The sequence below is a fragment of the Lampetra planeri genome, chromosome 17, assembly GCF_965212315.1.
Source record: "Lampetra planeri chromosome 17, kcLamPlan1.2.h2, whole genome shotgun sequence".
Classification (NCBI taxonomy): domain Eukaryota; kingdom Metazoa; phylum Chordata; class Hyperoartia; order Petromyzontiformes; family Petromyzontidae; genus Lampetra; species Lampetra planeri.
The window spans coordinates 10,228,287-10,242,166 of record NC_136123.1 but is presented as its reverse complement, the minus strand read 5'-3'; the positions used below and the strand labels follow the sequence as shown (position 1 = coordinate 10,242,166).

The window sequence follows — 13,880 nt, the reverse complement described above, 5'->3', positions numbered from 1 at the left end:
CCTGACCACAGCAGCTGCCTGTCAGTCTGTGCGTGTCTGCATGGCCGTGTGTGTGTGTCTGTGCGTCGTCTGTCTGCACATTTCTGTCGATGTGTGTATTTCTACGCGCCTGTTGCATGCGTGTCAATGTCTCTTTCTGCATATGCCTGTCAATGTGTCTGTGCTTTTGTCGAATCAATGTTGTTGTGTCCTGGTCTGTGTGTCAATTGAGTGCAGCATGTGCATGTGTGTGTCTCTATGTCACGATGTATCCCGAGCATCAACGTGTTGTCTGTGTGCTTGTCCAAGTGTCTGTATTTCTGTCTGCGTAACCATCCATCTGTGTCCGTGTGTGTGAGTGTGAATGTGTGTTTCTGTCCTGCCTGTGCATGTTGGAGCATTTGTGTATCGGTTTTTTTTTCGGTCTTTGCCTGCATTCTTGACTCTTTGCCATAGAGGGCAGCACCGCTTGCCATGCGCACATCAACTTTCTAATCTATAGCTCCATACATGGTGGCATTTAAACAAGATTGTGCTTAACACTGCGGCACAGACGAGACATGCTACTACTGCGTAGAGACAGTTTGCAGGTGGGTAGGTTACCCCTTAATCTAAAGCATTGGAGGATTGTTACAAAACCACAAGAGGTCTGCATTATACAGTACGTACTGATGGAGAAGACACACAATACCTAACTTTTAGCGAGCACATATTAAGGTCTACACACTGAGTTTAAAAAAAACGTGTGTGTCTCATCTCGGAAACCGAATACACCAGGTACTAATTTTAGGCCGAGCCGACCTAGGGGATACGAGCACGAATGAGGCTGGGTACAGGACACCAATTTGCCACCGGTAAATGCTGTGCATGGCCAGGAATTGGGACGACGGTGGCTATGAGATGTTGACTACCTCGCCTGGTGTACAGGAGGTCGTGGGGTCGAACCCGACCCGTACGTCCCCGCCTGCTGCTGTTGCTGTGTATTTGAGGTTTGCGGTGTCTCTCTCCCTGTGGTCGCATGGATTTGTATCCGAGCCATCCGGTTTATCCCTCCACAGTTAGAATAAACGTGCGTTTAGAGTATTCGGCTGCTGTCAATTTCCACGTGATAAGCCACTTCGTTGAGCAATCATTCGTGATGGGCAGGTCGCTCCATATAGCTCAGTGGGCCTTACCTGGTAAAAGAGAACATTGTCGAGTTGATAGAACTCAGGTTTTCCTGGGGCAGTAGGCGCAATGTTAAGCCTCTGACACGCAATTTATCAAGACAGCATGTGGCTTACACACAGTCATGTCCACACAACGCCACAGTATGCATGTATTGCATAACCACGTTTCATACTCCGGTTTTGTAAATTGAATCCATCGTGGAGGGCCGTTGATATGAAATAAACTTGATTTCCACACGGCAGCTGCTTGTGCTAATGGTTATGTAATCGTTACCGAATCTCTTTAGAAGACAGAGACTCGTGAGCATAGAAGTGCGTCTTCAATAATAATGCAATGGGGGTCTCCATGTGGCACGGTGCTCCTACTCGAGCATCCGTGTTTAAACAGAACAAGAATCGTTGCCGATTCTGATACATTAAACACGTTCATGTTAACACACAGAGGGGGGGGGGGAAATCATAATGTATTACACACATTAGACGATTAAGGTCCCTGACCTTACAACGCATCACAGCTCTGTACAGTATTGTGTGATTGTATGATTCTGCAGTGTGTGTCGTTTGAATAGTATCTGTATGTATGAATATATAGTGTGTGTGTGAACGGTATATAGTGTACACATCATAACTGTGTTGTGCAGTGCAAATCGAGTTGTATTTCTCGAACCATTCCAGCATGTGGTGCATTTTTAAATGTCCGTGTGCTGCATGTACAATAGCAGGCGTGTATACAACATGAGAGCATTGTGTACATTGTGTGTGCTTGTTCCTCTATGTAATACACATTGCATCGTGATACTCCGGTCTGCACAATACGTATATGTGTGTGTGTGTGCTTGCACAACACATAAGACAGACAAAGCTATTGCTTTCATGGTAAGCCTTGTAAGATACATGCAGCACGTACAGAATAAACACAGACAAATACTGTAACGTTATCACATACACATGGAGGACTAATACATAAATAGGGTCGCTGGACATTGATAGGGAAACGTCAGTATGGGATTGTAAGGCTACTGTCATGATGGTGACCGATGTTATGCATTCTTCTCGTATTAACAACAATATTACTGGACATTGTGTATAACAGACGTGGCTAGTATAGCTGTCAGATTGCAAGGCATTGTCAAAATCTTCCAAGGCGTGCTCTGTTGGCTCGTGTATTAACGTAAACGTTGATACTGGGCAAAGACACCACCGATAAGCTTAGTAATAGAGAAGGTAGCGCTATTGTTTAAGTGTGCACAAGACATGTGGTGGAAATACAGTGCACAACATTGCATGTAGACAATAATGTTGTACGCGCACACATATACACACGCACACATATACACACATATACACGCACATATATACACACATACATATACACACACGCACACATACATGCATACACTACGGATATTAAAGTATTTTAGAGGCACTAACATTGCTAAATGTGTGCATGACTTGGCTGTTATACATCAGTAGAAGCCTACGTTATCAATGTACCCATTGTTAGTGCATGTGATAGCATGCACAAAGAAGAGAGTGATCAACATATGTACATGTGGTTGTCGTTATCACATTTGGTATATATATACCGTAATTTAGACGTCAAAGATATGAAACATTCTCAACAGATTGTACATACAGCCGATTGTGTATTGTGCTGCATACTGCATGGACAGCAGGACTGTATTGCCATGTAGGCCTATGCAAGAAGGAATCAATACTTACACACATTGCAGTACTATGTACTACAATGTGTGAAATAAATTAACACAGTAATGTTATATACACTGGAATACACAGTACCTTAACCGTGCACCCGATTAGCGTTTTAAGTATGCATATTAGCTACGGACATATTCAATGTATAGTGCTACTACTATACACTGTGTGCTGTGTACAAAATATCAGTTGGCACACACACACATTGCATCAACCTTACCCACTACACCATAGTGCGTCTTTACATCAAGTGCGTAACTCACAACACACACACAACTATGTTGTCAATGAGTACATCAGAGTGCACGCTGTTTGTACGCTTCATCACGCAACAGAGCAAGACAACAAGCGTGCAGGTGAGACGCACACGATCTCACCTCGCCAGGTGCGACCAAACGTGGAACACGCGAGACTATGCGATTCGGCACGCATTGGCGCAGATAACACGGCAATGCCGTAAGTCGAATCGAGTGTTTGTATTCGCTCAGTTGCGCACACTTTGACTAATCAACTACTCCTCGGCATATACATTCATTGATAAATATATACAGATTAAAAAATAGACATAATCAGCAAGCGCATACAATTCAGATGAGTGAATGTAGTTATAGTCTAAGAATTCGTGCATCATCCACACATAATTTTCAAAGTGCAACTAGGAATCACCATCACACAAGAGCCCTTCAGCAATGCCGTGGCTTGTGTCTGCACACTGTTAAGTCCCTCTTCGTATGGCCGCTTATTGATGTCGAACAACAAATCTAATTTTAAATTGAAGTGGTTGCTGCCTTCCAACAGCCCTGCTGCTCACTTCTCTCACACCACACACACCACACACACACCACACACACACCACACACACACCACACACACACCACACACACACACCACACACACACACCACACACACACACACCACACACACACACACCACACACACACACACCACACACACACACACCACACACACACACACCACACACACACACACCACACACACACCACACACACCACACACACCACACACACCACACACACCACACACACCACACACACCACAAAGCCGACAGATTGGCGAAGTACCCCGGCATACAATGTACCTGTATCCCCGCCTTGCAGGGTGCAGGGCAGGCAGACGATGTTACTGCTGCTGCTGGTGATGATGATGGTGGTGTCTTCTTGGCTTGATATATTCCAGAGAAATGAGTTCAGAGGATGGCACTTACGGGCACACACGCACACACTTGACGTGCACACAAGCCGGTGGCGGGTAGCTGCCCCCTAGCCCCCCTACACAGAAGGAGCGACACAATGCCACCGGTGCCTCCGCCTGCTGCCACTGCTTCACTTGCACCACGACCCCGTGTCGTGGTGGTCGCGGGTTCAGCTCAACACGCGCGCCCAGACGGTGGTGATGCCGAGTGTGTGTGTATATGTGTGTGTATATGTGTATATATGTGTGTAACGTGTACAAGGTACAATAATAGTGCGATCTGAATTGGCAAGCTGGGGAACAGCTCTCTCTACTCCTCTTCCGCAATCACGGCTTCGTCTTCCGTGCCCATTGCTTCACGGCTGGCGAATTTCCCATCGGTGGTGGTGGTGGTTGTTGTTGGTGGTGGTGTTGGTGGTTGTGTGCCTTGCCCGGCGGAACGCTGCGCGCCTTTGTGCGTGTGTTGAACACTTGCCCGCAAAGTCTATCTCTCTCCCTTAGCCAGCGCTGCGTTCGTGTGCGTAAGTTGTGTGTGTGTGCGTAAGTTGTGTGTGTGCGTTGTGTGTGTACGTTGTGTGTGTACGTTGTGTGTGTACGTTGTGTGTGTGTGTAAGTTGTGTGTAAGTTGTGTGTGTCCTACGGTGGTGCATAAGGTGGCGAGCGAGCGAGAGAGAGCGAGAGGTCCACAGCGACCGACGACGTCTGCGTGTGCGGTGCGTGTGGTGCCGCTTGCGGCGTGGCCGCGTCTACGTCCGCGGTGCCGAGGTGGAGTTGGCGGCAGGGAGAAGGGAAGAGGAGGAGGAGGGGAGAGGAGAGAGGCTCGGCCGAGTGTGAGCGAGCGGACCAGACTGGAGCGGCTTTGCTGCGTGTGCGCTCACAGCATCACCAGCACCCTCCCCCCCAACACCACCACCAGCACCCTCCCCCCAACACCACCACCACCACTCTACGGCACGTCACACTAGCCCTCATTAGCATAGGGACTCTCCTCCCACTCCTCTCTCTCTCTCTGTGTCTCTCTCTCTCTACCCCGAGCCCTCCCACACCGCTCCTCTCTCTCTCGCTCTCTTCCACATCCCCTAGCCACCCATCTCTCTCTCTCTCGCTCGCTCTTTTTTACGATCAGAGCAAATAAAAAGATGCTCGGTGTAGTCGGCACTTTGCTTCGTTCATCATTTCGTTCTCTTCCACAACCCCTAAGCCACCCATCTCTCTCTCGCTCGCTCTCTTCCACAACCCCTAAGCCACCCATCATCTCTCTCTCTCCACTTCTCTCTCGTGCACGCGCTGTCACCGTATTCTCCCGATTGAAAGACGCTCCCGAAAGTAAGACGCCACCCAAAAAACTTCCCCTCCCAGTAAAGTGGAACACGCATACACACACACATACACAACAACCGCCATTCGCCACTAAGTGGCGGTGACGTCACCACGACGCTTGTGCCAGGCCATGTGCACCCTGAGGCCACGTGAAGTGTCGAACGCCCGCTGGCAGGAGGTCACGGGGCAGACCCAGGTGCCACGGGTCGACTGACCGAGATGACCGAGACGAGTGGCTGATGCACCACCTGTGCCCCCTACTGTGCCAACTTGCTGTGCTTTAGCCACCCAGCGCTCCGCTCGTTGTTGTGAGCGTCGCTCCTCCGCCCTCCGTTGTTGTTGGAGGGCGACTGCCTCCAACTGCCCAGTAGCGTCCTTCACGAGCCTCCTCCACTGAGGCCGATCTTGACACCGCTGGTACCAGTCATCGGCAAGTCCACTCAGCTCCACGTCCTCCTGTACCACATCACTCCATCTCTTCTCTAGCCCGTGCCGCGCCCGTTTAGCCCCCTCGATCCGGCCGAACAAAAGCTGTTTAGGCATGCGGTGGCTGGGCATGCGGGCTACATGACCCAGCCAACGCAGCCTTGCCTGCCGGAGGAGCTCACTGATAGGACTTTGCCCAGATCTTTCAAGGACTTGTGAGCTCCTCACACAATCCAGCCTGGTTAAACCCAGGATGGATCGTAGGCAGGCCAGCCTAAATGTTTCCAACCGGCGAAGATGCTCCACTAGGGGGGTCCACGTTTCGCAAGCGTAGAGAAGGGAGGGAATGACCGTGGCCGAGAAGACCTGAAGCTTCGTGCGGAGCGACAGACCAGGTAGCTTCCACACAGCGTTACGCAACCGATGAAAAGATATTGCCGCTCGACTGATTCGGAGTGAGACCTCTGCTGATAAACTGGAGCCGGTCATAAGCACACTGCCCAGGTATGGGAAACTCTCCACTCTCTCCACAACTGCCCCATCACCGATTGGGAGTTGTGGGGGTGGAGTGCCAGATGGTACAAAATACCCAGGCAGGTGCTTAGTTTTGGTGGGGCTGATGGTAAGGCCCCACCTCTTAGTGGCACGCTCCAGTCTCAGCAGCAGCGTCTCCAACTCCTCTTCTGAATGAGCAGCTATTACCAAATCATCGGCATACATAACGTGGTTGACCAATAGGGAGCCATCCCTTGATCGCACCCGGGCGTCGATCAGCCTCCCATTATATCTGTACACATACACACACACATACACACACACATACACACACACATACAGACACACATACACACACACATACACACACACATACACACACAACAAGTGCCAACGCTTGGGCCGTGGCAACTTTAAGCCAACGTTGGGCCATGTGGTTGGACAGCGTTGCTTCTCATAAAAGAGTCGCAGAGCTCAGTGAGCCTTATACCTGGTAAAAATAAATAATATCTAGTTTAGTTAGGTTGGTTGCACAAACGTTGGTCTATGCAAAGTTATGCAAATATGTTTACACGCATTCACCCACCGCAATTACAAGACCCCCCCCCCCCCCCGCTAACTTGTTCTTTAAATTATGTGAACAAGGGGGGGGTAGGGGTGGTGGTGCAACATTGCGTCTTATAATCTGGAGAAAACGACAATTCTAGAATAGAAACATGCACGTGAAGTTTCACGGTCTGTGCCCCAGCCCCAAAGAGAGCATTTGTACCACACACTCACACGCACGTGTACAGCGATCATTGTCGGGCCAACGTACTGTTACAAACGTACACAGCAGCAGCATCATTTAGAATGATTTGGCTTCTAGAAATGTCCACGTGATAAGCCAGTCAGTTGAGCTATCATCTGTGATTGCCAGGTCGCTTCTGAAAAATAAGGTAAGAAAGCTCAGTGGCCTTTACTCGGTTAATTTTTTTTTTATAGTTTAATTATTTGAATTCCTCTCGTTTTTTCTTTCTGACCCGCCCCGGCTGGACATCCTTGAACAAAAACTTTTAGCTCATCGGATTCCTCCATTATAAATAAATATTCGTATTCTGATATTCGTTTAGAGCTACCTCCGGTGACTCGCTTCTCAACAGAATGTTGTGAAAGCAATTGCTCCGTATGTTACAGATGAGAGAGTCAACGATTCAATCAGTGTCCAACATTGAAAGGCTTTGAAATTAAGTATACATTTTTTTGTAATAATGTTGCCTATAAATGAATCACCCTATATATTCATGAAAGACAAAGATCCCCAGTATAGCCTTAACATACTCTTTGGGGCAAGTGCTGTTCGTGAGCATCTGTGAAAGCCAGCCGAGCACACGAGGGGGGGGGGTGGCCAGCACCACGCCCGGCCGCCTTTGTCTCCCCAGTGGCGATGTTATCTACACACCGCACCAAGTCGTCATTTGAGGCTGAGTCGACGCAGGGGAGGCCCAGGACCGGTTCAGACATTCGTCACCGGTGTTGGCCGTCAGTGGGAATCGAACTCGGTCAACAAAATATAAATACTCTCATATATACTCAACACATACATAGACCATGTATGTGCTATTGTCCAAAACGTCACCAGTTACATATTTTAAGGCAGTGTCATTGATGAATGTGTTGATTTTCTTAACTGTGCTTTTGCACTACTGCCAAAGCAGTCACCAAATAATGAATGCATAATGATACAGTATCAATACGGAATACTCACATGCTGTGCATATGTATTTTCAATCTTAGCATATCAACTGCAGCCCTCCGACACTCATTGTGTACGAGATGTGTGTATAATGTACTAATCCAGACAGTGCGGTCGACTCATCCCATCATCTTTCCAGGGTCGATAAAGTGGATACTACATCGTGGGAAGTCTGCGGTTGTCGTCCTATAGATTTACTTGATTCCCCTACAGAGCACTGTGGAATGTCCACCCCAGTGGCTGCGTCAGGGGCTGTCAGCTGGAGAATTGAGAAGCGCCACCAAAGGACAGCGCCACGCACAGCCAGCACGCGTGCTGTGTGTGTGTGTGAGTACCTGGTACTCACACACACACACAGCCAGCCAGCACGCGTGCTGTGTGTGTGTGTGCGAGTACCTGGTACGGGGTGTAAACATCGGCACTGGAGAGACAAAGGCGGCCGGCGCATGATGCTGACCACGCAAGATCCTCGTATGTCGAGTTGGCCTTAATAGGTGTTCGCTAACAGCACTTGCCTCCAACAGCCTGCGTAGGCTACACGGGAGACATTTGTCGTTGTTGTGTGTCCACGTGTGCCTGTGGTTGTAACCGTTGGACCAACGTGCTATGCTCACTGGGTTCTTACGTATGAAGCACAGCAGCGTCGCAGTTCATGCACCGCGCAGAGCGCCACCAGTTCAATTCCCGGTCGTGTGCAACCTGGCTTGGGCCTCGCCGAGGTCAACTGAGGTTTACATTATAATTCGCTGGCCTTGGTAGGTGCTCGCGAACACCGTCCATCTCAACACTACAGATCTCTGTGTTTACATGCCATCTCCGATTAGCACGTTTGGCTACGTACGGTGCATAAGAAGTTGAACATGCATAAACTCATTTATATGTATAGAGCGCCTTCACTCAAGGCGCTTGACATAGCTTACGCAATGGTGACACTAGACTGATTTAGATGACAGGGGCGTGCTTCAAGGATTGAGGAATACGTGACAGCAGTGATAGGGGGGTGCTTAGGGATCACGCAAGGGCTACAGGAGAGGGACGAGAAGGGATGGAGGGGCGAGGGGAGAGGATGGATAAGAGGTGGTGAGGCTTTAAGAGATGGACTGAAGGAGGTTAAGGATGGGGCACTGGTGAATAGACAAGGGAAGGAGGTTTAATTTATTTGCTCGGCACAATATTTGCAATAAATAACGACACTGAATCGTGCAATAAAAAGCACGTGTACGTGTGTGCGGTATTTATATAAAAGAGGAGGAGGTTCAATGAATGATTTGTGGATGCAAAAAACGTTTAAGTCTCAAACCTAAAGCACCCTAGCGATTTAAAAAAGAAAAAAAGTGATGCATCACACCGGCAATGCTCAACATGTGTTACCTGCTCTTAGGCACTGGGCTAACCGCTACAATGCACAGGTGCGCCTATAGTGGGATGGGTCATGTATCAAGGCAAAGAGCGGACTGCCTGTTTGTGTTGGCAGTTGGGAACCCACTACCATTGCGCTTCCATCAATGAGAGGCCCATATTTATAGCCAGGTGGAAGCTCATTGAGACGAGTCTCTTACAGTGGAGACTTGGGATAACGAATGAATCCCAGTGGCTCGCCACCTGGTAAAACAGAGGCCGCGGTTATTTATTCGCGAGTGCGGCCGTCCTCGTCTTCTTCCTTTGTAAGATCCGCTGGCGTTTCGGCGACAGCTGTTGCGTTGGACGAGGCGCGTGTGCGGATGCACCAACGAGTGACACGGAACAGGGCCCCCGCGCGAAAGCCGTCGGTGTCTGGCCCCTAAGCAAACGCAGTGCGTCCAACCCCCCCCCCCCCCCATCTCTAGACCTTCCTATACCCTTCGCCGCCTCGACAGCCACACAGACACAGGCTAGGAGGCAAAGCATAGCTTTAATTAGAGTTTAGTATATGCCAGGGGTAAATCAGTTTGTGTGCAAGCGCTAGGAGGATTATGACATCACGTGATAATGGGAAGTGGTGGCGCCTTAAAAGGCCCCCATCCAGCAGTGGATTGACCATGGCTGATGGTGATGATATACTGACTATACTTCTGAAAAATGGAGAGACTGTGTGTGTGTGTGCGGACCCAAGCCACCATCATCATCATTGTGATCTATAAACTAAAATGACGAAACTAAACTATTTTTATTTTACCAGGCAAGGCCCACTGAGCTACACAGCTCTTTTTCAAAAGCGATCTGACCACAAATGATAGCTCAACGAAGTGGCTTATTGCGTGGAATTTACAGCAGCTAAATACTCTGAAACGCATGTTTCTAAATGTGGAGGGGGGAAAAGGAGGATCCGGAGAAAAATCCACGCGACCACAGGGAGAGAGACACGAAACACCAAATATACAGATGTAACGGTGGGGTTCGAACCCACGACATCCCTCATACCAGGCGAGGTAGTTCACATCTAGCCCCATATGTCAGGGATGTCCAAACCGCTGCTCTCACTTCTGGTGCGGCGAGATGGAGACGCAGCTCATGTATAACTTTTAGAAATTAAACTGCACAGTATCTGAAGAAGGGAATATCTGCCGAAGCACACGGGGGGCCAGGGACTTCGTTCTTGGCAGAAGAGCCAGACGGAAGCACTTGCGGGGTGCTCCAGTCGAACATTCATTCAAAACTCCACAGCCCATCGGCTGCATGACCACCGCAAGTAACCGACTCAGCGTCTTGTGTGTACGTATGTTGGGTTCGTGCCTCTCGGGGCTCAGCGAAGTCGGGCCAGCCCTGTGGTGCGCCACATCGGCTACGCAATCACTCCGAACCCACTTGCAGGAGAATGCACTTGACATGATAGCATGCTGTCAATGTTCCTCCATTGAGATGCGTGCACCCTTATTATGGATATGATGGGTCTTCAGCTGGAGCTAAATTAATGAAATTGCACACAAGCAAGTGGATCTGTTTATAAACGCGTGCTGAAACATTTGCACACACGCACAATGAATGTTGATTTTTTTTTCCCATTTGATAATTTAAAATTGTCGTTACATATTCATACACTTTAATTGCACCAATTACGTATGCATTATAACGCTGTCCATTTTAAAAACAATAGTGTTTCTTAGAAGAAAAATTATACACTTTAGGTTCAGCATAATTTCAGTCAAAATTATCTCAAATACAATGTGAAACGTCGCAGCGTCTCCCGGCAGACACGAGCGATGAAGCAGCACTCATCTCCATCATTTGAAAATGTCACGTTCCCTTCGCAGGTGCCAGCCGTTGCATTAGGGGTGCCATGGTAGGGGGATGTTAACTTCCTCGCCTGGTATGCAGGAGGTCGTGGATTCCATCCCGAGCCTAACGCCTCTATATATGGAGTTTGCGTGTTCTCTCTCCCCGTGGGAGCGTGCATTTTTCTCTGGGTCCTCTGGTTTTTCCCTTTACATTTAGAAACATGCGCTTAGAGTATTCCACTGCTATACATTTCCACATGATAAGCCACTCCGTTGAGATATAATTTTCAGCCAGGTCGCTTCTCAAACAGAGCTACATAGCTCAATGGGCCTTACCTGGTAAAATAAAAAAATAGTTTAATAATAATAACAATTAGACAACCACTGATGACTTCCCCCCAAAGTTGTACTTATTTTTATCAACCCTGGACGATCGATATGCTCCATCGATTCATGGATCAGGATTTGAAATTTAAACCTGCCAATCGTGAACTGGTGACACAATCTCCACTACTGGCTCGGAAATGAAGTCTCAAGACTGTCTTCAAAGAGGAATCTGCTAGGAAACGTCTGGGCAATTAATAGTATTTGCTTTTTGAGAAGCTACTTATAAAGGGGTCAAATAGAGAACTCGTATTGTTGTACTATCCTACGCTCTTGCCAAACAGTCCACGGGTAGGAGTCCTTTTCAGCCAACACCGCGACCATTCGATTGCACATGTCCTACATACGCCTTCCAATCAATTTTCTTTTTTTTTTGTGCAAATATACCGTATAAATATGTTGACGTCAGTTCAGAGCTTGAGAAGGTGGCCAGACATTGACTCAGATCGGAAGTAACATGTGCAGAACCCTCGAAGGCTATCTGGGAATTTGACATCTGTGTGTTGGCAATGGTTTTGACAGTGTTCTTTAACGATCAAGGGAAACAATAATGGATGGGTGTTTACTTCAACGGCAGCAAATGCGTTACAAGAGCAAGGTTATTGGGCCAACTTGTCTCGGGAAATATATTATGGCGGAAGCCACGCCCAACAGAACAAACATTTGGGAAATGACATTTGAAATAAGATCAGCAGCGCTGGGAATCAATGTGTTACAATTAGTGTACTGGGGGAATCCGATCACCAAAGGCAGGTGCCTGTAATTCAGTATGTTTACCCCGTTGACAGCGTGTGTAATCAGAATAGTTACTTAGTGTGCACTCGCCAATTACTTTCCTTTCAAAAATTAAATTTGAAAAAAATTCGACGAGTGAAATTACATTGACCGTCGATTGAGCTAATAGCAAAACCTAAACTCATAGTACAAGTACAATATGTGACAGGTTCGTGACAGTAATCATAAGGTAATGTAGATTAAGAAAATAATAAATAAAAATAAAATAAAAGATAAAAATACATTTTCTTTTATTTTATTTTTATTTATTATTCTTCATTTTCTTTACCTACGTGACTTTACCGAAAGAACCAAGAGTATGGATCCTTGCAGTCACGAAAACTTCAAATCTAGAAAGTAATCATCAAAGTAATCAGGTAAACGTATTACATTCCTTTGACCGAATATGGGATTACGTTATGTTCTAAACAAAGGCTGAATGTGGTTCAACAGTCACCATCCCAGTTCTGCCCCTGGCCATGTGGATCAATAGGACGGAGGGCCTCGTGCACAAAGCAACGACAGTCTCAGGTGTGAAACTGTTGGATTTGTTCTGTTCCACATAATTCTCTTGCAGTGCTCTGCACTTAGTTCATCATCGTCGTCCCATTAGGCTATTAATTCCTGCCTGGAAACAAAAACTCTTTGTCTCGCACCGCAAACACTCTGCCTGACAACACAAGGCACTGCATTGCGACTAGCAAACTGGTTTCCATACAAGCGACGCTTGAACTTGTATGTATGTGTGAGTTAAAGTTATTACACATCGTACGGAGCCAACCGTACTAATGGAGTTTGCGGTACACTTTGGGAGCCAAGTTTGGTAGCTGTTGGTTTTCGCCAGTATTTCTCTACATGTTCTGAGATGTTCCTGCAGATTTTATTGTATTTTCATATACATGTTCTGCAGTATAATCCCTCCGAGGTCGATAAAACGAGTAGCACTTTCTGGAGAAGACAACAGTGCTTGTCCGCATGGATAGACCTGCCTTGCCATATGAATGTGGAATTTGGCCTTACAGCAGAACATGAGCACCATCTCAATGCTCATTTGAGCATGAAACTTACTATCTATTTCAACATTTTATATAGATATATTTTACCGTGAAATGTTGTCAATACTTGTTTATTTCAAAAGACAAACCAGTCACTGAACATTCAAAGTATGTTCGAGAGTAACTGTTTATTTCATACCGCAGAACTATTAGACCCCCTCCTGCCCGCTGTTGTTGCCCGCGTGTAAACATGAGAGATTAGAGCTCCACGTTCGGGCCAGGTGCCAAGCTCTCGGCTCCAAATCGGCGTCTGGAATCCGTTGATTATTGCCCAACTGTCACATCCCGGGGTCCCGGTAACGCCAGGAGCAAAAACAAACCACTCCAAGTGTGCGCGGGCTTCCTTGTTGTCTGTTTGTGTGCCCAATGGGCACGAAGAGGTCACATTGCACGAGGTCCTGTTGTGGGCTCTGTTGTGGG

The 13,880-nt window shown here is 47.5% G+C and overlaps 1 protein-coding gene across 1 annotated transcript in view; it reads right to left on the bottom strand.

The window, feature by feature from the left end:
* LOC144723360 (protein CBFA2T1-like) overlaps nt 1–4,954 on the bottom strand; it is a 78,068-nt gene extending 73,114 nt beyond the window's left edge. The window contains exon 1 of the mRNA XM_078602100.1: nt 3,965–4,954. The gene's annotated coding sequence lies outside the window, so the exon portion shown is untranslated. The remainder of the gene's footprint in view (nt 1–3,964) is intronic.
* Nucleotides 4,955–13,880: the final 8,926 nt, after the last annotated feature.